The 23,105-nt window shown below is 41.0% G+C and overlaps 1 protein-coding gene across 1 annotated transcript in view; it reads right to left on the bottom strand.

Annotated features, from left to right (window-relative positions):
• The window catches only part of LOC137272839 (uncharacterized), a 34,562-nt gene extending 18,543 nt beyond the window's left edge, over nucleotides 1-16,019 (bottom strand). Inside the window, exon 1 of the mRNA XM_067805246.1 lies at nucleotides 15,799-16,019. The gene's annotated coding sequence lies outside the window, so the exon portion shown is untranslated. The remainder of the gene's footprint in view (nucleotides 1-15,798) is intronic.
• Between the last annotated feature and the right edge of the window lie 7,086 nt (nucleotides 16,020-23,105).

Raw genomic sequence — 23,105 nt, 5'->3', positions numbered from 1 at the left:
AGAATTGATCTTCAGCGACCCATGCTTGTCGTAAGAGGCGACTAACGGGATCAGATAGTCAGATTCGCTGACTTGGTTGACACAAGCACATTTTTGTCGTCTTCCGTGAGCTCCTGCACATACAGAGGTCCAATTCGTATAGAAAATTATTAATTTTATACCTAAAGCGTGCATTCTCTCACCATCGTCTTAAATCAGAACACGAGTTACAGTCTGAAGGATTGGTTGTGGGTTTTTTATCGTTATTTCACGCGTAACCTGGGGCTGGAAAGTAAACGACGACCCAACTCCTCGACGCCACCCAGTGTAGTAACTTAGGGGTATAACGCAAGGTAGTAACAAATCCTTAATAAGCATCTGGGATTCGAAGCGCGATCATTGGATCATGGTAACTCCGCAAAACCACTTGTGGCGAATAGTGCGTCTTGTCAATCCGCCTGTGAAGCCGATCAAATATTCAAGGCATAAGGTCGACAACTGTAACCCGATCCGCAAAAGCCAAATCACCATATTACTCTTTCAAGCGAAACATCGAAAGACTTTTCTTAAGAACATAATATACTGTATTTCCGTATAAATGAAGGTCCGGGATCACTGGATTGTCTCGTCCATACTCCATTATTTACAGAGCGCCGCCATACAGCTTGAATACTACTGAGTGCGGCGTAAAACCTAACTCACTCACTCACGTATAATACTATAAAGATAAGGTTGCCTCATGTAGAGTTGAGCTTACGCGGCGAGGATCATACGATTGTAGGTAGAATCCAAGATTCGACTATGATGTTGATTAGTTTGTTTTGCCTTTGGTAAGAAGATGGTAAATGGAAAGGGCAAAGATAGTGTTCTCTGTGGGAATTTCTCTCACACGTACACATGGCAATAAAACAGAAATATTTCTGTGTAGAAGTTCCTCACCATAATCTTAAACGCTTCTTTCTGTATTTTGTACTTGAATGTATAGCAGGTGAACTTGTTTACAAGTGTTTGAGTACCTAACCGCCTTGACCCATCGCATTGTTCACCTTGCTATTTACCTTGTAAGAACACGTATTTACTGTGTACATAATCTGCCGTTATTCATATACACGATTGACGGTTGGGTTTGTCAGGGTGTTTCAAGGTGCAGTAACAGGTCTTTATTTCCTGAGTGAGTGAGTGAGTGAGTGAGTAAGGCTTTATGCCCTTTTAGCAATATTCACATACTGTACCCATGTGGGGGAATCGAACCCGAGACTTTGACGTGCCGAGTCAACTTTTTAAGCTACTTCACCACCCCTACTATACAATAAACAGATTCATACAGGGGTATTACAAACAACAGGAAGTTAGAAACACACCAACAGACAAAACAAAACAGTTTCAAAACAGTTTGCTCATATTAACTGAGCTTTATTTGGGATAATTCACTTAATATTAATGTTTCTAAACAACCTTTTCGTGAAGTCCTAGTAATGGAAAAATAGTGAGACGCAAATGTGTCCGTATACTCCACCGTGCGCTTGCGCGTTCGTGAGTTGGCACGAGTATGTGCTTGTATGGTCTGCAAGTCTCGCGACCAGATTACTTCCGGTACAAGATTTCCGGTGACAAGCGTATATTGAAGACCCATTTCTGGTTCCAAATATGACGTCACTAGTGTGCACCTATGCTTGGCCGTCATAGCCGCTTACAGTCGTGATAAATGGCTTATTTGGGGGATGGTTAGAGCGGAAATTTTGTTATACCTGCAAGGATTATTAGTTCCTTACTGTCAACTGACAACCATGAGGCCACTCAAAACAGGTATGAAACGTTGTTTGCCACCGGAAGTACTAAACACCGTACATGTAAGGTCTCGCGAAGTACCGTGACCTACTTTCGGGCCCTAAAAGCTGGTCGGTTATGACCTACTGTGGAAGAGCGGAAGGTTACCGCATGGAATGTCGATAATCAGACCAACCCTGTTTATCACAATTCAACGCAACACGACACGTAAAACGGTCAATGAGACGCTAACCTATGCACCGTAATTAATCTTCCTCACCAGAAAATTGATTTGAACAACACTGTTAATTTACATGTCACTCACCTCAGTAAGAAAATCGAGACAGATACCAACTTAATAAATAACTATTTGGCTCAAACATAAGGCACGTATTTGCGAGTGAAAATCAGAACAATATTTTGGGCGATCTAATGTCATTCTTAATTGTTAGGAAACCTCAAAAACCACGAGCGGCGATTAACGTTGTATGGCGTCAGTGAACGCTGCCGTCAGTGTCATCTTGTGCTGTCAAAAAGCACACAGGGATGTCAATGTTAATGGTGATCCTAAATCTCTTCTTTGCGCGACCAGCGGTGGTTTAGTTGATTTGGTTCGTGTTTAACGCCGATCTCAGTAGTATTCCAGCAGTATGACAGCGGTATTTAAATACTCGAGTCTAGGCCATTCAATCCAATGATTGATAGCATGAGCATCGATCTACACAATGTGAATCTGACCACCCGCATTGGTTGGTTGCTGTTTAAGCCGCACTCGGTAGCATTCCGTTTATATGGCGGCGGACTGTAAATAATGGGGTCTGAAACAGATTAACAGCGTGAGCTTTGATCTATACAACTGAAACATGTCAACCAAGTCAGCTAGCCTGACCACCTAATCCCGGTAGTCGCCTTTTACGACAATCAAGGTTTACTGAAGACCAATTCTAACTCGGACCTGTCATGGTTACACAGCCGCGATGTTAGAGTGTTCGCCACAGGTGCTGCTTTGAATCTCCATGAGTATAACACGCGAAGCCAATAATTGCTGTCAACACACGTTGAGTGGCTGGAATGCCGTGGAAAAGAGTTTCAGTAAAGAGTTCAACCCACCGTTAAACTCCATCTCATCCTTGTAATCTTTTCCAATAAAGTGTTTTGTTCAGAACTTCAGTCACTTAATTGTGTTGACTTTAGCGTTAGGCAACATTCATTAATTCCTTTGACCGTGAAGATCCGAGTTAGGATTGATCTTCATTAACCCATGCTTGTCGTACGAGGCGACTAACGGAATCAGGTGGTCAGACTCGCTGACATGGTTGACACCAGTGTTCCAAATAACCGCTGGCAGGGAGGCCCAGCGAAGGTGGTTATTGTATCGGTCCGGCAGTTTTAAATATTTGCAGATCCTTGTGGCCTTCAGTAGATTATCAGTCTTTTTCAGTCTTTCTGATTTTTTTACGTTATTAACGTTCGGGAATCATCCATGATCCTTCATGTAACGATATCTTACAGGTTCACTTCCTGGTATTGCAGTGCATTGCGCATAGGAATATCAATAGCAGTGTTTAGCGGGAAAAACGCCCGCCTCTCTAAGCCATAGGATTCACTAACTGAATTTGTAGAAACAGTGTGAAACTGTGTAGAGTGTAGCCTATTTTAATTGTTATTAGTCTGACTTTAACAAAATGGGCCTTCAGGTTTCATTCAGGGCGTGTAGATTTTAAAGTCCGCACGAGGGCAGCAGGCCCTGATCTCCAACAGGCATAATGAAGTATTGCAAACGCTGGTTGACCCGTCATCACGTCCAAATTAGCGTAGATCGATGCTCATGCTGTTGATCACAGTATTGTCTGGCCCTGACGCGGTTATTTACAGGCCATCCCCATATGACTGGAATATTGCTAAGTGCGGCGTAAAATTAATCTCACTCACTCCTTCATTCCTTTTAGGCGTGTCAGAAACCTACGATCGATGTCTGGAATCTCAGATTTGCCTTTCTGAGGTCTCAGGGTTGTCAGCACCGTTCCCGTGCCCATAGAGCTAGCCGTCTGATAGCAGCATACCGTCTGGTAACCATGCATCCTGATACCAACACGCTGTGATGCAGCTGATATATACAGCTTAAAGAACCATAAAACCAGACCCATAGACTGGCTCGACGGCGGTACGGCGGTACGTCGGTACTGCGGTACTGCCTCATTTCAAGAGGCAAGTCTAGATAAGCGGAACCCGTGAAGGTCCTGGGGTAGAACAGGCCTTCAGCAACCCATGCTTGCTATAAAAGGCGACTATGCTTGTCGTAAGAGGCGACGCGGCTAACGGGATCGGGTGGTCAGGCTCGCTGACTTGGTTGACACATGTCATCGGTTCCCAATTGTGCAGATCGATGGTCATGCTGCTGATCATTGGATTGTACGGTCCAGACTCGATTATTTACAGACCGCCGCCATATGGCTGAAATATTACTGAGTGCGGCGTAAAACTAAACTCACTCACTCACTCACTAGATAAGCGGACAGAACGCCAGTCTGTTAGAGGGATATTTATGTATATATGTAAATTATCACTTAAAATATTATTAATCACTATTTCAGAGACTTATGCACGTCTGTCAAACTCTCTGATTTATCATCTTTAACATAAACACTAATCGAAACTTATATGCCTCAATCTGAAACCAAGTACTAAACAAAAGAGTATATTGACACAAATGTTAAACAACTATGTACCACTTGAAGCCTTTCTGTCACAAATAGAAAGTGACATTCTGGCAATCGGGCTTGGCTCGTCTAAACAGTAGATAAAATCTAACAGGAAACGTATACCATTTTCACGTAATTATCATGAAACATACAAGTCATCTGTTTTTTCATGGGTTTCTCTCGAGCATGTTGCGTAAGAGCGGCTATGTGTTTACCGCATTCCTTTGTAGCTCGCTTCCAACACGTTTATTTGCAACGGTCAATGGCACCGTCGCTATGACGTTTTCCAGGTGACAAGAATATCTTGCGTTCGCTCTCAAATGTTATGCAAATATTGACTTGATAAATATACGAGTGAAACCCTCGATATGACAGAGAGGTACATGTGGATTCCAGTCAGTTCTTCGCCTCCCAACCACCCAAGTTTCTTTGCTGTGAGAGTGAAATAACTGTTCCGGTTACGGTGACCTATAATTGCTGCAGTCGGATCAGCTCGGGCCATTCCGATACCTACACCATAACTTGCATAACTCGGTCCCATGTGAGTATGCGAGCTTTGTTAACGACGCCTGCGGGAAATGGGAAATCCCAAAATGGAAAAAAGAAGCGAAGTATTTCCTTTTTATAAAATAAAACACTTCTGTTCCCGACATTTCTTTTACTTGTGGTGTTGTGAAACCAAGGAACATTTTTACTTCCAGTTCACGCTCATGAAGTATTTGTTGCATGAGAAAGTTCCCAACGTTTAAATACATCCACTAACTTGGACAACAAGCAATAGCTACCATGAGAAATCCACGTGTCCTGTTGAATGACCTGTGCGGTCTGCTCGAATCGGGTGATGCATCTCAGACATGTTTAATCTTAGTGATTCATCTCTTGACATTGGATCGTGACTATCACGTCAGAACAGATGACTTACTGATTTGTTTTCTGTAACTGATACCGAGTTTGTTCATTGTGTGCATTGTGTAACATACAAAGTGGGTAAGATTGGGAGATGTCAACCTGAATCCAGATTCACAACGCTATCGTAGCGCTGCGACAGTCGTAAGCGTATGTCACTGTATAGTTGGTACGATAGTTATGTGAAACACGGCCTAGATGTTCGAAGCTCTCTTAGGGCTAAGATAGTCGTAAGTTAATGTTAATGTATGGCACTTACGACTATTATAGCACTAGGAGAGGTTCGAAAATCTAGGCCCAGGACTCTGGTAGTAGCGAATGTAACACATATACACAAATCAGCTGTGTTTTTGCGATGTGCGTGCGTGCGTGCATGCGTGCGTGCATGCGTGCGCGTGTGTGTGTGCGTCGTGAAAACCTTCAGTCGCTACACGGCAAGTATACACTGTGGTTCAAACACCTGCCTTGCATTTTGTGCATCAAATGCGGATATTTACAGGGATGTGTGTATTAAACATCAACTTAATTTTGTGGTTTGGGGGTTTCATATACTCCTTGAACATCCACCTGGCACCTGGCGGTTGTCATCAGCCGACTGTGTCGATTCTATGTGTGTTATATCATGTATGCATCTGCAGGTGTGTGTGTATTTAATGGGGGGGGGGGAAGTATTTGACTTTCAAATGATATTCGATGGAGATGTATCATAACTAAAGTATATTTATCTATTATAATTGAGTTTTTGACCATAAATGTATAATCGTTCAGGGGAATGTTACATTTAATCTTAGTCATACCCCGTGCGAAAGAATATTGAGTTTCTGTATATACAATGACGATATTATTAGCGCTATATAAATTGGTGGTTTGGAAACACTTTCTAAGTGATCTAGATATGAAATATGGGGAGGAATATTTTAACCTGAAATATATTTCATCAGCTTTTCCCTCGACAAAATTTCATCTAACCGTTGCTGTATCAAGTTTGAAACATCTACACATTACATTCATATTTCTTGTGATGATTGAAAGGAATAGACAATATGTTCTTCAAAACGAAGAATTAATGAAACGTTACCTAAGTGCACTGCAGACTGGTACACTTCTCAATAAAATCGATTTCCCCCAAAGTTCATTGTCTTGGATATTGCTTTTACAGGGAGTAAATAAGTTTGAAGCAATTGCGTTAAGACGAAGAGCGGACTGTCTATCGGCTCAGCCTGTGAAGCTCAGGAAAGGATCATTCTATATGAGAAGAGTCGCATCGTCGTTTGCTGCTGCACTGAACGGGGCCGTCCAATTTGGAAATTGAGAAAAATAAGCACAAGACGTGAGTAAATATGGACGTCCATTCAGGATTTAATGGAAAACTGAGGGATAGATAGCACTGGGGAGGTTTAGACGCCCGGAGCAAGACTTAAATCACGGAGAAGCTGCGGCGCGCTGTACAAAATCTCGTTCGTCGTTAAATCCTTTGGGGGAAGGGAGGGATAGGCAGATTTAAGGGTCTGTTTGAGTATGACTAATCGAATACCCTTGACTCTGACCAATTGGTCATAACGTGTCGGCCACTATGTCAAAATGAAGAGATGTGTCCAGACGCCAGACAGATTGCATTATGGCTAACTGGGTATTTAGCTTTCTGAAAAAAAATAGAAATCCTCACGTGGCGTATTGCCTAATCCAGTCACTCAGTCACTGTCGTAAACTATCGGTGTAATGAACTGAGATTTGATATATCAGTTCATCTGATCTTATTTTATTACACTGTTTAATATGTTGGTATATCTTTAATGACATCCGTTTTCGAGGATATAGAATGCGTAAACAAAATTATTAATATGGATTATGAGCAGTGTGACAGTGAAGGCAGACAGGTTCCAGAGATTCTTGTTTTTAATGGGTTATATTCTGGGCTGGTTGGGTATTTATTTTTTTTTATTTTTTTGTTTGTTTGTTTGTTTGTTTGTTTGCTTGTTTGTTTGTTTGCTTGTTTGTTTGCTTGTTTGTTTGTCGACTCAACGAAAACGATAACGGTACACCCTATTCTAACTATCAGCCATGTTCTAAAAGCCTCAAGGTGCTCAGTGTGGACATTATGGAATTGTACATACATGAAATTCGAGTTGAAACAATAAATTCTTGAAAGTCAAAGTATATCACAAGTACCGAACCTCGATAATCAAGAAATGCAGTGAACAAGTCTTATGGAAGAAATGACAAGTTGGAATTAATGCAAAACGTATCTTACTTCGGGTCTTTATGCTTTCATCTTTCAAATATGCAAATATTTGTGGTGGCAATACTGACAGTCCAATACTAATCAAAGTCTATAAGCAGATGTACACATATCATTGTTAGATTTACTTACATCACCTGACTTACTGTCTTAGCCTTTTATTTAACACTCATTGCATGAAATATGTGTTATTTATGACTTTTACGTTTATAAATACGCATGTGTATGTGCAAAATAAACCGTGGGTGCATTGAAACAATGCCATAAACTGTAAAAAGTAAACCTTACACATATATTTATCAGGTGTCACATGGACTCCAGAAATGGACTTCCCAAACTTCTACTCATGTTGAATCCGAGTCTTTGGTATGACGAGTGAACGCTTCAACCGCTAAGCTACTCCACCACCCTAATTTATTCTAATGGACCTAGTATCTTCCCACTTAGCTATCTTGTGTTTATGGCAATGGTTATAGAGGCGTATCTCATAATGATTTCTTTGGAAGCCATAACTCTCGCTTTGGAAGCCATAACTCTCGCTTTAAAGAAACATTACTCCAATCGAGATAAGATGTCATGTCAAGAAGGTAAATATAAATTGTTCATTCAAAAACAAAGCCTAGTGCAAGGTTTTTCTGTTCCAGAATAGGCTCATCACTCCTCAATGTGCCATATTTCACGTAAAAAGCGTTCAAATCTTTAACTGAAGCTTATCGCTTTTGATAGTTCGTGCGTCAGGTGACCTGCCTCTTCGTGTAGCGTAAGGAGCTTGCGGTGGATTGCCCCTCGTTTAAGACCGCGCAGCTCAAGAGCTGACTAATTTACAAGTGGGTTTTGTGTATCGAAGAAACTTGCTCCTAAACGTGACGGCAATACCACGGGAAAGCGTTTGAAATCCAAATGAAAAGTAGAAGTGTGGATTGTTTGAAGTTAATAGCACTTGTATATCACATTCCGAGTTAAATAGGCCGCGTTACGACAATGACTGTCTGCGATTCACGCTGAATACCAGAAGTATATCAAAAATGGGAACAGGCGCGCTCTTCTCGTCTTGAACTCAAGCCATCTTCAGAGAACAGTCGTCGAGGTAGCAGTTATTACGCTTGTGGTTTTGTCTTTATCTTCGACAGGTTTAGTTCTGTGGTAGCACTGGAATCTGTACTATTTGGCGAATTTGCATTGATGAAAAGTGCAGAAGTTGTATTGGATGTTTCAGATGTATTGAACGCGTTCCCCAAACCGATCTCGGCGCTATGGTTGTAAGTCCGTGTTTACGTGTGGGAGACGATATCATGAGCGCCGAAATCGCTTTGAATGGTGAGTGAGTTTAGTTTTACGTCGCTGCCCTGTTAACAGTGTTCCCACAATATCACCCTTAGCAACGGGTCCAACGTAGGGAATGACTAGATATCGGCGTGTTATGCGCAAAACATTAAATACAGTAAACTACTACGAAAAGTCTATATTGAAATATATTGTTTTCGTATCATTTATTCAGACTACGTAAAAACTAACTTCTTTGAGTGACATTTTATAACTGTTTCATTTCGGAAAAAAAGAGCAGCTGTTATCCAAAAGGTTTGTTCTGTATTGTAACAAGAATTACTGTTATACCGTACTAAAACTTGGGGTCCTTTTGTGTTTTGCTCTTTATTGGTTGGTACATAATGCCCTGAAAACTGCGATAGTTTCAGTAGTGGTTATCGATAAAAGTCCCCAGTTAAGTTACACATTCTTTCTTTTGTCTGTTCTAAGTTAATCCTGTATTTTGAATTGAGACATAATACTTGACTGGCACATTGTACCCCAATCTGCGGGTAACGCCGATCTAGAAGCAAGCACAGCAAGACGACAACGTCTTCAGTATCCACCGCAACGGCAAAATATTCTTCATGAATATGTCTGCTAATTATGATTACAGTCAATGTTTTGATGTGCTTATGGTACCGTGGAAGGAGAGTCTTGTAAGTTTTTAGTTCTGCTCCGGAAAAGAACACTACCACCAAATTAAGTCTAGGTCGAACTTGTTGCCATGGAAACGCCAAAAGTAGGGAGGGGATTTAACCAATCAGACAACGACTACAGTTTAGGGTTTGGCGGGACTTACAACATTCTCCAGTCAATGACAATGAACCCTCATCAAACGAAAATCCTCATAAAACACAGATATTTATATACGCATAGGGCTTTTAAATGGCGTGATTATCATTAGCCAAAATTTCCGCTGATAGTATTAGTAGTAGATAAAGTGGCAAATCTGACCGACGTTTCTTATTATTGGCACCGTAAGCCATAGGTTAATGTTCATAATACAACCACTGGGTTGTATTGTCCAGACTGGAATACAGCTCAGGGCAACATGAAACTAACAGTTGCAGTAACATTAGTGGTAGTAGTAAACATGTTCAATGGAAAAGGTAATCGGTGTTATCTTTATGTTTCACATGGCACTATGTGGTTCTGCAGACAGTTTTCCACAGCCGTGGGAAGTACCAATAACACGGTAACGCCGTGTTGGTCGTTGATGTAAACAAACCTATTTGAGCTTCCAGAGAACGTGAAATTGAAAGGGCATGTCTACGACAGCAATGCCTGATGATTTAAGCAGGAAGGTCGGGGTCACGTCCCACGTGCTACCAGGAATAGCCACAATGGGCCTGTTTCTTTCAACTGATATACGCAATGACATTATCCCGACATTTGGAGTGTTCGTTTATAAAGGAGCTATCTCAATTTAGATTTCTACTTTCCTCTTGAAAGTGGAGGAAAATGTTACGATGCCAGAACCACGAAATCCATTATCGGCCCAGAGCTGTGGATGCCGGGGCTGTTGAGGGTGATGGAAGTGCAGGAGGTACCGCTGCACTTGTGAATAAACAAAAACGTATTTGTAATCGACTCTTAAAAACTCTTAAAGCACTGCTTTTACGTCTCGTATATACACAGAAAAGCATGAAATGCAAGCTTCGAAAAGATGAAATCTCAAAAGTAAGCGTTTATGTTTATGTCATCTATTTAAAAACTTGACTAAAAGCAAAGTTACGTTTCTTTTGATGTTCAGTATAATGCACTTAATGTATTTCGGGACGGAACAGTCTCTCTGATTTTTAATGCAGTACTCAGCAACGTTCAAGCGTTTTGACGGCGATCTGCAAACAAGAGTGTGATCCAGGTATACCGGGATTCGAACACAATTTATCAGATTTATGGAGGATTTCATACACTAGCGGTCAGCTGGGTGTTTCCTTTAGATGCAACAAGGCAGATAAAATGAGCATCAACGCAATGGAGATACGATGACACTAAGCCTGACCACTTGACCCCGTTAGTCGCCGAGTGCAAGTATGGGTTGCTGAAGACCAATTCTTCACGGATTAGTACAATGCTTTGCACTCAACGATTAAGATTGGAGATTAGCGAACCAAGTGCATCGTTGAGCACACTGATTTGTCGGTATATACTTGAAATTACTAACAGACCACTGCTGTATATGTTGTCATCTGCGGCATACCATTTTCGCTTTGTCATGCACCACAACAATACATATATATATATATATATAAATCATGTTTTCCATGCTGTATATACACACATACACACACACACACACACACACACACACACACACACACACACACACACACACACACACACATATATATATATATATATATATATATATATATATATATATACAGCATGGAAAAACATGATTTAACGTAATCTGTCATGCACCGCTACAATATATGTACAGCATGAAAAAATATGATTAGATGTAATATGTTATTAAAGCTATAAATAAGATGAAATATGACAATATTGATAAAACTAGACAATCTAGATTATATATGTCCCAATGATTATATATGACTGCGTGGTAAAACAGTTTCTGAGTATATAAGTGAAAGTCAAATTCTTTGCTCGTAATCAGTACAAGCTCAAGACTTCTTAATAATATATAATATAATATATGCAGTCACCATCTTGTCATGCGGGACGATTTGGTAGTCAAGTGATTAAAGAGTTCGTTCATCACGCCGAAGACCTTTGTTCAAATCCCCAACTGGGTACAATGTGCGAAGCTTATTTCTGGCATTCCCCGCCGTATGTGAGCTGATTGGGGTAGAATGAGCCACCACACCGCCGTGATATTACTAGAATATTACTAGAGGCCACGTAACACTAAACTCACTTTTGTCCACGTCCGTGAGCATCGACGCTAGCGCGATATTATTCCAAGGCATTCTATATAGCAAACGTCTGTCTTCATATCCCTTGCCATTCTTCTTGTAAGGCCGACCAGGACTTTTGCAAATTCTTAGGAATCGGCTTCGAACATTTCTGACAAGAACATCCCAAATGTGTAAATCGGTGACGCCTGGGAACCTGGGTGACCAGGATAATGCTACAAGATTCTGCAACCTCAGTCGACAGCGATATGAGCTTATTAGTGGTGCGTGGTCAACCTTTGACTTCATTGTTCTGACTTACTCACTGGGCAGATGGAAGTACCACTGGACGTTAGTTTCGATCCACGTCAATTGAGCGGTTTTCTTGCACGAATCATCAGAACCTTCCTAGCTGTTCTTATGTGATACCTCCCCTTACCAGGTTTCAGCCAAAGTACCCATTTGATCTCCACTGCTGCTGTAGGAACATGTTCTCATGGTGCGCACCCAGAACCTTCTTTCATCGTGGTGTATTTACAATGCTTATGTCTCGACCTCCGAACGGCTGTGTCAGAATTCCGTCCGCATGGACGTCTATATTTCAGTTCCGACCTCCATGACGTGATATTGCTGGAATAGTGCTAAAACCATCCTCTTTCGCACCGTAGACACGGATGAAGGGTTCCTGTGGCAGCCCTTGTCAGTACATCGTCGTGAGGAATTATCCTCTTTCACAATACGACGGTGGAAACAAACAGACCTTTTTCACCGTTTATGGCGACATAATTCCCTCGGTCGGAATATCAAGATTGCCTGGTAACTGCGTATACTGACAGCCACTTTAAATACGCTTTTAGAGGCATTTTTATCATTGTTCTGCTCATTGAGTGAGTTTCGTCCTACGCCGCTTTTAGCAATATTCCAGCAATATCACGGCTGGGTACACCAGAAATGTGCTTCGCACATTGTACCCATGTGGGAATCGAACCCAGGTTTTAACTGAAATACAGAGATGAGAATACACCTGAGTAGTATACGAGGAACAAAAACTAGTCTGACTGACTGACTATTATTTCAGTTAATAGGTCGGATATTGAGTCGTATGAGTCATTCTGTTATTCTTGAACACAGAACTAGTTCAAAGCAAGCGCCTTAATGAATATGATGTCACACATACGTCAAAGTGAATAACATTATACGGCATTTTCATAGAGTTTCATAGATTGTTAGACCTTTTCGTGTTTTTCAATTCCCTCTTTTTATGATCAAGTCATTCTTGAATCTTATTCACTACATGCGTATCTTTGTTCAGTAGGTCAAATCAGATATCTGTGTTGTGACGCTACAAGACGTAAGCTACCCTGGCAACCAAAGAACGTTAGCAGTTCCCGTAAGACTGTGCAGGCTGCAGTAGGCTTTAACGATTAACCTCCACTACCCAACTCTAAAACAAGTTCAAATATCAGACGTTCCCATCTGTACAACGTTGCTCTATCGAGAGATGAAAGAAGCCGTTTCATACAGACCTTTTAGTTTTGATCCTGAATGCACCTTTCTTAAGTATCTTGTTTGTATCTCTTTGTCCACTCGTCTGTACGAGACAATAAACCCTCCAGCCTTCTACCACTTCCGAGTCATGTTCCGAATCGCGCCCTTATTGTACTGTCATGTCGGTTAATGCAAGGTTATCTGTCTTGTGGCCACCGTCTTTTGTATGCAGATAAGTAGTCCTCATATCAACATTTTCTTGAATGTTTACTGATGTCATGATAAATAGCTTACCGTCGTGCACAGGTCTGCATACTGAAAGCTAACCTGTCTCGCAGTCCCTGAACCACATTATTTTCCCTACTGCTTGGCCGGCCCTGCAATGCTTAAACCCTGTATGAAGCAAGTCCAGATTTCCTCAGGTCCTGAATCTTAATGGGGCTCCTTTCAATTGAAATAGGTTTATTTGTTACTATCAAAGTGATATATATTCATGCACAGAACGTTAGTCTACCTATAAACCTGAAAATGGACAATGCTCACTAGGGCATGTTTGTCTAGAGTTTCTCGTTTGTGTCTGCCAACTGAACCTACCCTTATCTCCATTTACCATGATGGAGGGACGGTGGGGTAGCCTAGTGGTCTAAGCGCCTGCTCGTCACACTGAAGACTCAGGTTCGATTCCACACATGGATACAATGTGTGAAGCTTATTTCTGGTGTCCCTCACCGTGATACTGCTGGAAGATTGCTAGAAGCGGCGTAAACCCATACTCACTTACCAACATGATGGGAATCGATGCTATCAGTCGTAATCAGTTTTACATATTTTCACATTTTCGCCCTTTACTTCGGATGCTTCCTGTGAGCAGCTCATGTCGTGTCCATAACCTATAGCAACTGTTCTTGACAAAAGATTCTCTGAACGTTCACCATTGGTTTATGTCCTATCTAGAAAGCCTTGTGTGTGAAATGTATGACCCAGCAAGTCGACCCACTTGGAGCGAGGGCTGTGGGCACTCCGTTGCCCTTAGTTGTAGAAGTGTGATGTATTGTAGGTCACGTCTGTTTGACATTTCCTCCGGTACATATTGCTGAGGAAGGGGGCCAGTGAACGTCTGCACCTTAGAACGCGGTTCGTGTATCCTGTACTTTGTCTTTCATCTCTAATTGGGGGCACCCAGTAAAGTGTCCGGGTTAGAAATGGGTCATGGCTACCTGTGCTTGTGATGGTAAACCAAATGGACAGGAGGACAGGCTCCTTGACTTGTCAGTTGCTAATCCGTGTACCGTGATGCTCGTCATATCAACCGCTGGTTTGTCGTAAAGAGGTTCAGACCTTATTATTTACAGACTATGGCCCTTGAAAATCTGGGTTAGAACTGGTCTTCAGTAACCCGTGCTCGTTCTGAGAGGCGACAAACGGGATGCGATGGTCTGGCTCTTTGACTGGGTTGACACATGTCACTGAATTGCCTGGTACAGACTCAGTTATTTACAGACCGTCGCTATATAACTGGGATATTGGTGATTGCGGCGTAGGACTGAACTCACTACAGGCCGCAGGGACGGAGCTGGAATATTGCTGATGCAGGTTTTAATCTATTTAGGCTACGGTTCGTTCATTTTCTCTCAAGACCTGACCCGAGTCTCGTCTTAGTGTAGTCTGAGTACTACTAAAACCTGCATTGTTTGATCAGAAGCGGTACCCACCATTCTCATCTCTACGTTGCCATGTATTCACTGTTCATTATTAGAAGTGTATAACATGAAAACAACCTGACAATTAAGAACTCACCTGGCTAACGTTTACCTCCGACCGAAAAAGTGACCTTAACTTAACTACCCTACATGCTCAGTTGAACATTTACGATAACAAAATAGGAGTTCAGGATTACGTTCATGATATATTAGCATTTACGGTCACAGATTCGTTAAGCGTTTCAACAATGTAATGCAGTGACAGTTGTCGTCAAAGAATTGTCAAGAAACGTCGGAATAAGGCACAGAAACAATATTTCCGTAAATCTAAATAGTCTGAGTTTAAGCAGTGATAAGGAGAATGTCATCATAAGGTCAAGACGTGTTATCCACAGCAACAAGTCATGACAGCTCGTATGGGTGATCAACCTCTTTGTTGAACTGCAGCGACGTTTTCAGTAGAGGTACTTATACTTGCAAGCGGTATAAGTATCTAAACGGACACGTCGCTATGGATCAATAAGAAGTGGATCGTCCTTAAAGACTTGTCATTTATTTTACTTATAACTTCAAAAATGCTTCTCACACAATTCAGCAGTGAAAGGGTCTTCAGCAAAAACCAACGTAAGCAAAGGCTTACATGAGTGGATTGTTTGATACAGCCTGTGATAAAGCATAGGTAAAAATGAAATGATAATGAGTTAAAGCGAGGAAGTCCTCATCGACATTTAAATGCAAACCGTTAACGGTTGTCTTACTGGTTGTATCGGAAACGCGGGTTCAACCATACTCGCGGCAAGACATTCTCTGTACCGTAGAGGCAAAGATATTTGGGTCAGTTGTCTTACCTGGTCATGTAGATGTGTTATCACTTCGGGGTATCTCATCCAGGTGCGTTTTGTTCAGAGGCCGCACATCCACTTTCACGTGTCCACTGCTCTACCACCACGTTCAGTGTTTGGCTTGGTCACGCCAAGAGCTGCTGGGATGAGCAATCCACGTGTTAAAGTTATCTATAACAAGGCTCACAGAAAAGAAAATTGTTTTCCTGAGTGACATTTGCATCTGTCTGAATACAAAACGTGTACAGGAAAAGATGTTACAGTTCCCTCTGTTCCCCATCCCTGAGGTCACGTGGTGATAACAGAACCCCGGATTGGATGGCCGACTTTCCAAAATGGAACAGTTCCGTATTATAAACTAGACCAAATTTGTTTACTCAATACGCATACATTGATCGAGACATGTGGAAATATTTGAGAGCTATTTCCCCCAGCGACATTTAGGGGATATTGTCGTAATTATTTCTGTTTCTTTCATATTTTCCAGATGCATCTAGCAAAATAGGTTTATTTCAAGACGGAAGCACCACAGAAAAGTGCAGCTTTCTTTAATTTGCTTCAAGATCCTTACACTAATTCTTTTCACGGATTCACTTTTTGAGGAATTCACAAAAGAAGTCCTTCTCACTTTAGTTTCCCTGATTGCTTGTAGAACGTTGCTCCTAAATCGCATTCCAATTTGTTAGAAGACACAACCTTCGGAAAACGACGGGCACGCTTTGATTACTCCCTGGGCATGAATACGAGGTAAAAATACCACTCTGGGAAAAAAGCTTTTCGTTTCTTCTTTGTGGCTTCACAGAGTGTCCACCGTTAGAAATCTTTCATCGTTGGTTAATATTAAGATTTCTAAAATGAAAGCTTTATGCTTGATGAATTTCATGTTGAAAAATAGCCCGTATCTTTTTAAACTATCTTCTTGCAAAAATCATTTGGTGAAGAATGTTTTCAATTTTCGTTCTCAGAATTACTAGCTTGGATATGATGAATAGTTTAATGTTGTATTTTGAATGGATAAAAATTTTAAACTACAAATTATCTGTTGGTCTGGTGAGTAGGTGGAAGCGATCTATAGTATAATCACTACCTATTTGCATCTTGGACAACTGGTCTTATTCTTGGAAAAGTAAAATTAAGTCATTGTAAACTACATTTGGAGGGCGAGCAGAGCTTTTGGGTTTTTGGGTTTTTTTGTTTTCTTTCTTTCTTTTTGTTGTTGTTATTGTTGTTTTGAATTTTTATTTTATTTGAATTTTTTTTATTGTTTTGGTGTTTATTGTTTTTTTGGAGGGGGATGGGGTTGAGAAAATGAGAAAAGAAAATGTTGTCTTGCGTTGTAAATACGTCACTGCCGTTCTTGATGCTTTTTTTGTTTGTTTGTTTTGGGTTTGTTTTTAGAACTGTTGGGGTAGGGGGGTGTCTGCGGGAAAAACATCAATGTAAATAGGTGTGCTTAAATGTGTTAGTTATGTATGTGTTTCTGATAGAGGTCGAATCAAACAGCTGGACGTCTTTTAATTGATCAGGTTTTGACATTAGAATTGCCTCCAGTAATCAGAATTTTAGTTTAGTTTACTCTGCATCAGATCCATTCAGGTGCAGGATTTTGAAAACTGACGGTGAACGTATATACCATACAAGTCACAAAATGACTTAATACGTAAGGTGTTTTGCCATAATCAAGAGTGGGTGCAGCCCTGCAATCCTACCCCAAACCCCTTAACAAGGTTGTAAGTATTTAAGTTTCGCCCCCCTACTAAACGTGCATGCATTTAGAGGCCGTGTGTTACAGTCACTGAGTCGCTTTAAGATACTGAAGTAACAGACGCTATGCAAATAACATACGGTTATCAAATGTGAACGTATGTCGGAACATAACACTTTTCCTGGGCCTGTATTGCTTGCTTACTCCACTTGAGATTACACCGCCCGTCAGGTGCAATGTTGTCGTTTGGCGGGCAGTAAAAAATGACGCTATTGGTGTGTGCGCACTAATGACATTGTTGTATGTGTGTGGGCGAAAGGTAAGTCACTGCAGAATATTTAAATGTGAATATCAGATCACAGAATTTGTAGGGCATCTAAACAGTGAACGATACGCATGGAGGTGGATGACGGTGGGGACTTTAGCAGTATAATGTTAGGACTTGTTATCTTAATGGTACGGTGGGGTAGCGTATTGATACGTAGAATGCGTGAAGCCGACTTCAATTGTACCGTACAATTAATATTGCAGAGGTTGTGGAGGGGTCGTTCAGGGATGTCGACCCCCTTTTTGAAAATGAATACCACTTTGAAGATTTTTTTGCGTTGGCGGAGCCGGGGTTGGGGATGGGGGTGGTTCATGGGGGTTTGAACCCCTTGAACACACCCAAACAATCCCATTTCATATATTCCTGCAATATTGCTCACTTTTTGTAAAACTAAATTCACTCACTCTTGGAAGGAGTTAAAGACAAGGATCTAAACCAGCTCTAATTGAATTATAATTACTCGTTATTACTGGTGTTATAGACTGTAAATATTATTGTAATGTTAAAATGCGTATATACAGATTTGCTCTCAGTGTGACTTTGATACATACGTGAACTTATTCTTGTCGCTGTATGACTGAAACCCACCTAATGCCAAGTTACATCTTAACTCACTCCAGTACACACTGGAGCTGAGGGGCAACCTAGTGGATAAAGTGTTCTCTCGTCACGCTGAAGACCCGGGTTCGATTCCCCACATGGATACAATGTGTGAAGCCCATGTCCCCGATATTGCTGGAATATTGCTAAAGCCTTGCAAAATAACCAATCGTTCACACTGAGCTGTCAAGTTAACAGGAGAAGGTCGGTAGTTCATAAAGACAAACGGTGCCTGTTTCTCTGTCCGGCACTGGACAAAGCTGTTTGGTCTGGGTTGGTTGGATTGTTGCTTAAGGACACACTCCGCAATATTATCTAGTATAAATAATCCATCCAGTGATCAACAGCATGAGCATCGATCTACGCAAGTGGGATACAATGACATGTGTCAACCAAATCAGTAAGTCTGATCTTCCGATGCCGTTAGTCTCCTATTACCACAAACACAGGTTACTGAAGATCAGTTCGAATACGGATCTTCACGGGTCTGATATCTCTTGAAAAGGGCGTAAACTTCATCTGCTTTTACCTCTGTTTCCCAAAGTTGTTTGGAAATGTTGTAAGTTCCAGAAGTCGAAAGAACAAACAAAATATTTTTGCTTTGACATTGATAGGAAACAATGATATATGTGTTTCAAATAGCCGTTTTTGCAACAAGTGCACGTCTCACTTACCGGCAGAAATTTTAACTTCTGCCTGTTATACATTAACTTGCCAATAAAAACAGTTTCGCAACAGTTTCTTAAAAACTATTTTAACAAAACTATTAGGATGAAGGGCATACAAGACTTGGGTGAAACTGGGGGCATAAACGCAGACCACCTGAACGATTAAACTGGTTCCAGGTGCAGCTCGCGTGGTCTCAGTGCGCCTGGCGGAATGTGCATGTACTTCCGGTGTTTTCACTGAAGAAATGAGAAGTTGTGTTTTGCAGAAAACAATGCGAAAACGACCAATGCCTGGCATGTCACAATTTATTTATTTTGACAATAAAAGGGGTGGGTCTGTGTGCGGAACAATTGCAGCACTTATTAAACCAATTTTGTCATTCACGGCGCACTGAGCACTGTCAGATGCAGGATTATTACGACTGATGTCGATAAGATACTGGCTGTTGCGCATGTCTCTTGCGGGTCAGAACGAGGCCAGACGACGCGAAGTCCTCGTGAAATATTACCCCGGAATAGATGACAATGATACGTTTTATCTGAAATGACGATAGTTGATGTTGATGCCGGGATAGAAAGTGACAATTATAACCCAAAAGAACTCGATGTGTACTTAAATATGTGAGAGATTGATATTTTACGCCGCCGCCAGCTAGAGTTCCCATCAAGGCAGCGTGGAACTGGGAAATTAGTAACTGAATGCTCTAGTCACGATCTACATTAGTCTCTAAATACATATATTTTTGATAGTAACAAATAATCCCATTTAAATTGAAGGGAAAATAATTAAGTTCCAGGACTGTGAGACAGTCTACACTAGCTTGTTACGACTACACACAATCGGCCTCTCTCCGGCTCTGGTCTGTTGTTAACGCCGCACTGAGCAATATTTCATCTATATGACGGCTGTCTGTAAATAATCGAGTCTGGACCAGACAACCCAATAATCAACAGCATGAGCATCGATTGACGCAATGGGATACGATGACATGCGTCAACTGAGTCAGAGAGTCTGACCAGCCGATTCCGTTAGATCCTCTTAAAGACAAGCATGGGTTGCAGAGGACCAATTCTTACCGGATCTTTATGGACATGACAAGCATGGAATAACAGGACTGCCATACCATTGTCTCTACCGGGGATCATTTGAGGATGCCGTAACATTTTGTCTGCAGTATGCTATGACATTCCCTTCTTTATCAGCGACCTCAACGATCTTGCCAAGTGTATTTGAAGTAGCTTAATCCTTATGGGGTTTGATTCTCCACATGGGATAAGTGTTTGAAGCCCATTTCTAGTGTCACCCGACGTTATATTGCTGCGATTTTGCTAGAGGAGGCACAAACTAGTCAATCGCTCACATGATAAGTGATCAAGTTAGCAGGGCGTCTACCAGGAGAACCGAAGGTCGGTAGTTCCTTAGACGTTTACGAATGTTGACTGTTACCCTGTCCGGCGCTGTTAATGCTATTAAAGAATAGAACAAGGGTGTTTGGGCTGGGTTGGTAGGTTTGTTCGATGTTTAACGCCACACATATCAGTCTTCCAACTATATGACAGCGGTCTGTCGAGTCTAAACTGGATCTGGTGGTCAGGCTCGCGGAATTAAAACTAGACTCACTCACTTCTTCACAAGAAGAGAGTAATTCATTCCATACAAAGGGAACAAAACAAGATAGAGGTCGAGTCATATACACGATCCTTAACTTATCTGGTTCAGCATTTCACCGAAGAAAATATAAACGATTCCTTACTTAATTTGTTCGGTATATGATCCTCCCAAAATATTGCACTTTTCACAATTTCTGAACGATATTCGTCAGTTGATATCTGCCCCCGGCGTTTTCTCTCCACAAAAAAACACTATCTGATGATTGATGGTCTTCGAGGGCCACAACCGTCAGATACGCAATAAGTCCTCACAAGTTCGACCTGCTGCCGCGCATCAATCAGTCGAGACAGGGGGACATGAAGAATTCAGCAATGCCTGAGCTGAAACGAGGGTTTTTTTAGGGGGGTTTGGCAGGGCAGGAATGTAAGAACCTTAAGATGTGAAATACAGACGATTGAGAAACATACACCTTCGCGTATACTCATCTGTTTAGGGAGATAAGTACTGTCTGGCAGCACCTAAACCATTGTATTGTAGTTTCGCCCAGTCCTTACTGAAATGCAATAGCGTTAAATGCAAGAAGTCTAGATTTTCTACAGATCTTTACATCTTGCTGGGACTTTTTGTCAATTTAAATACAAATTTGTTTGCTTTTTATTTTAGGGGTTTTCTTTTGTTTGTTTGTTTGTTTGTTTCTATCAGAATTATAAACTTGCGGGGAAAGTATCCATATTTTATACTACTGATAATAACAGTGTAATAACTGTCTGGTAAACGTAATTTATTATCACAAAAACAATTGACATGATCGGTGATAACAAGAGAGTAGCATGCCCTAATATCGAGGCACCTTGAGTTCTAACAACTCAAATTGCGTTTCAGTGTGACCACCATGTGTGGTGGTTTGGGGAGAGGCAGTGATGGCGCCTGGAAAACACCATACGGTTGAAAACACGCTGAGAATTGCTGGTCCAAAGGTTGACTCAAATGAATTTGATTTAGTAGCAGATTCCGGTCTTGTCGTATGGGTTGGTCAGCGTTGTTCTGTGGTGGAGAGCCGATCGAGATAGTACAGCAAGGCTATGCTGCCTCAGGTGTCCACTGCAACAGGTGCCTTGAGGTGCAACCGGGGTAATGGTTGGATACTAATAAATCCAGGACACTGGATACGGGGTGAGAACGTGTATTCCCTTATTATAATACCCTGAAACAATACGTGATTCAAAAAGTACAAACTCATAATATAAGCATTATATTTAAAGTCAGTTATCACATCACCTAGATGGAGTACTATTATCACAAACATTCTCAACAAATAAACTACAATAGGCGATCACTCTTCGCCGTCATAAATATTATTAGGTAGAGAAGCATATGAATCTGTAAACATGCCCAGATGGAGTATGTGAAGTATACAATACTGCGTAGGTAGGTCAGCAGTACGTATAATCTGTATAATAATTAACAATAATTAACGTTGAAGTTACGATAGCGTAAGGTTTACTCAAACATATTCTACCATTTGGAAACCAAGGATACAATATAACCACTAGGATACAAACATCACATTCATACTCACGTTCACATACACACTATACTTTCTCTCGTTATAAACCCAAGCAATCAAACGTCCAACTGTGCAACCATTCACTCACAAGAGACTGAAAACACTCTCATGATCTAAATAACTTAGTTGGTTACTTTCATATCAAATGTTATACACTAAACATCATTTGGTTAAAATTTATCTTAATGACCCTGACAAACTGAACCCAACCAAAAGTTACAGTTAATATTTAAACAAAATTCACACAGCTCAAAAACGTTAGCATCATGGCATTTAAGGTATACAGACTGATTCATTGATATACATGTATACAATTAAACTGACCAGAGGTGATGTTATAAGGTGGATACATTCCTACACAGGATAAACGTCTTGTCGGTGCAAGCAGTGAGGGCGAAGTGTAGATTTGAATTAGTGAAAGAGGCCAAGAGTTTGACCTGATCAGATTGGATTAACTATGGGCACATAATAATGTAATGAAACTACCTAACCACCCTTAGTGAAACTAGAATAATACTGACCTCATAGCTGTTATTAGAAATCTGTTAAAATGAGTACAGTCGGTTTCAAAATGACCAGACCTGTCGATACAAAAGCATTCATTAATATAAATAAGAAATGTTATACCAAAGTGATTGTCAACATACAAATATCTATAAATATCCAAATATAAAGTTATATGTCTGCAACTACACTGAAACTGTTACTATACAAACATTCATAAAATTGTTAATGACTTAAAATGAATTTATACATGACCGTAAAATACATCATTTATTTGCCACATTGCTAAAAAGCGGTCAGGCCCCCCTAAGTAATTGAAGGAATTACAG

Source organism: Haliotis asinina, chromosome 2, assembly GCF_037392515.1.
Source record: "Haliotis asinina isolate JCU_RB_2024 chromosome 2, JCU_Hal_asi_v2, whole genome shotgun sequence".
NCBI lineage: Eukaryota > Metazoa > Mollusca > Gastropoda > Lepetellida > Haliotidae > Haliotis > Haliotis asinina.
Note: the sequence above shows the minus strand (reverse complement) of the source record. Positions and strands in the feature narration are given on the sequence as shown.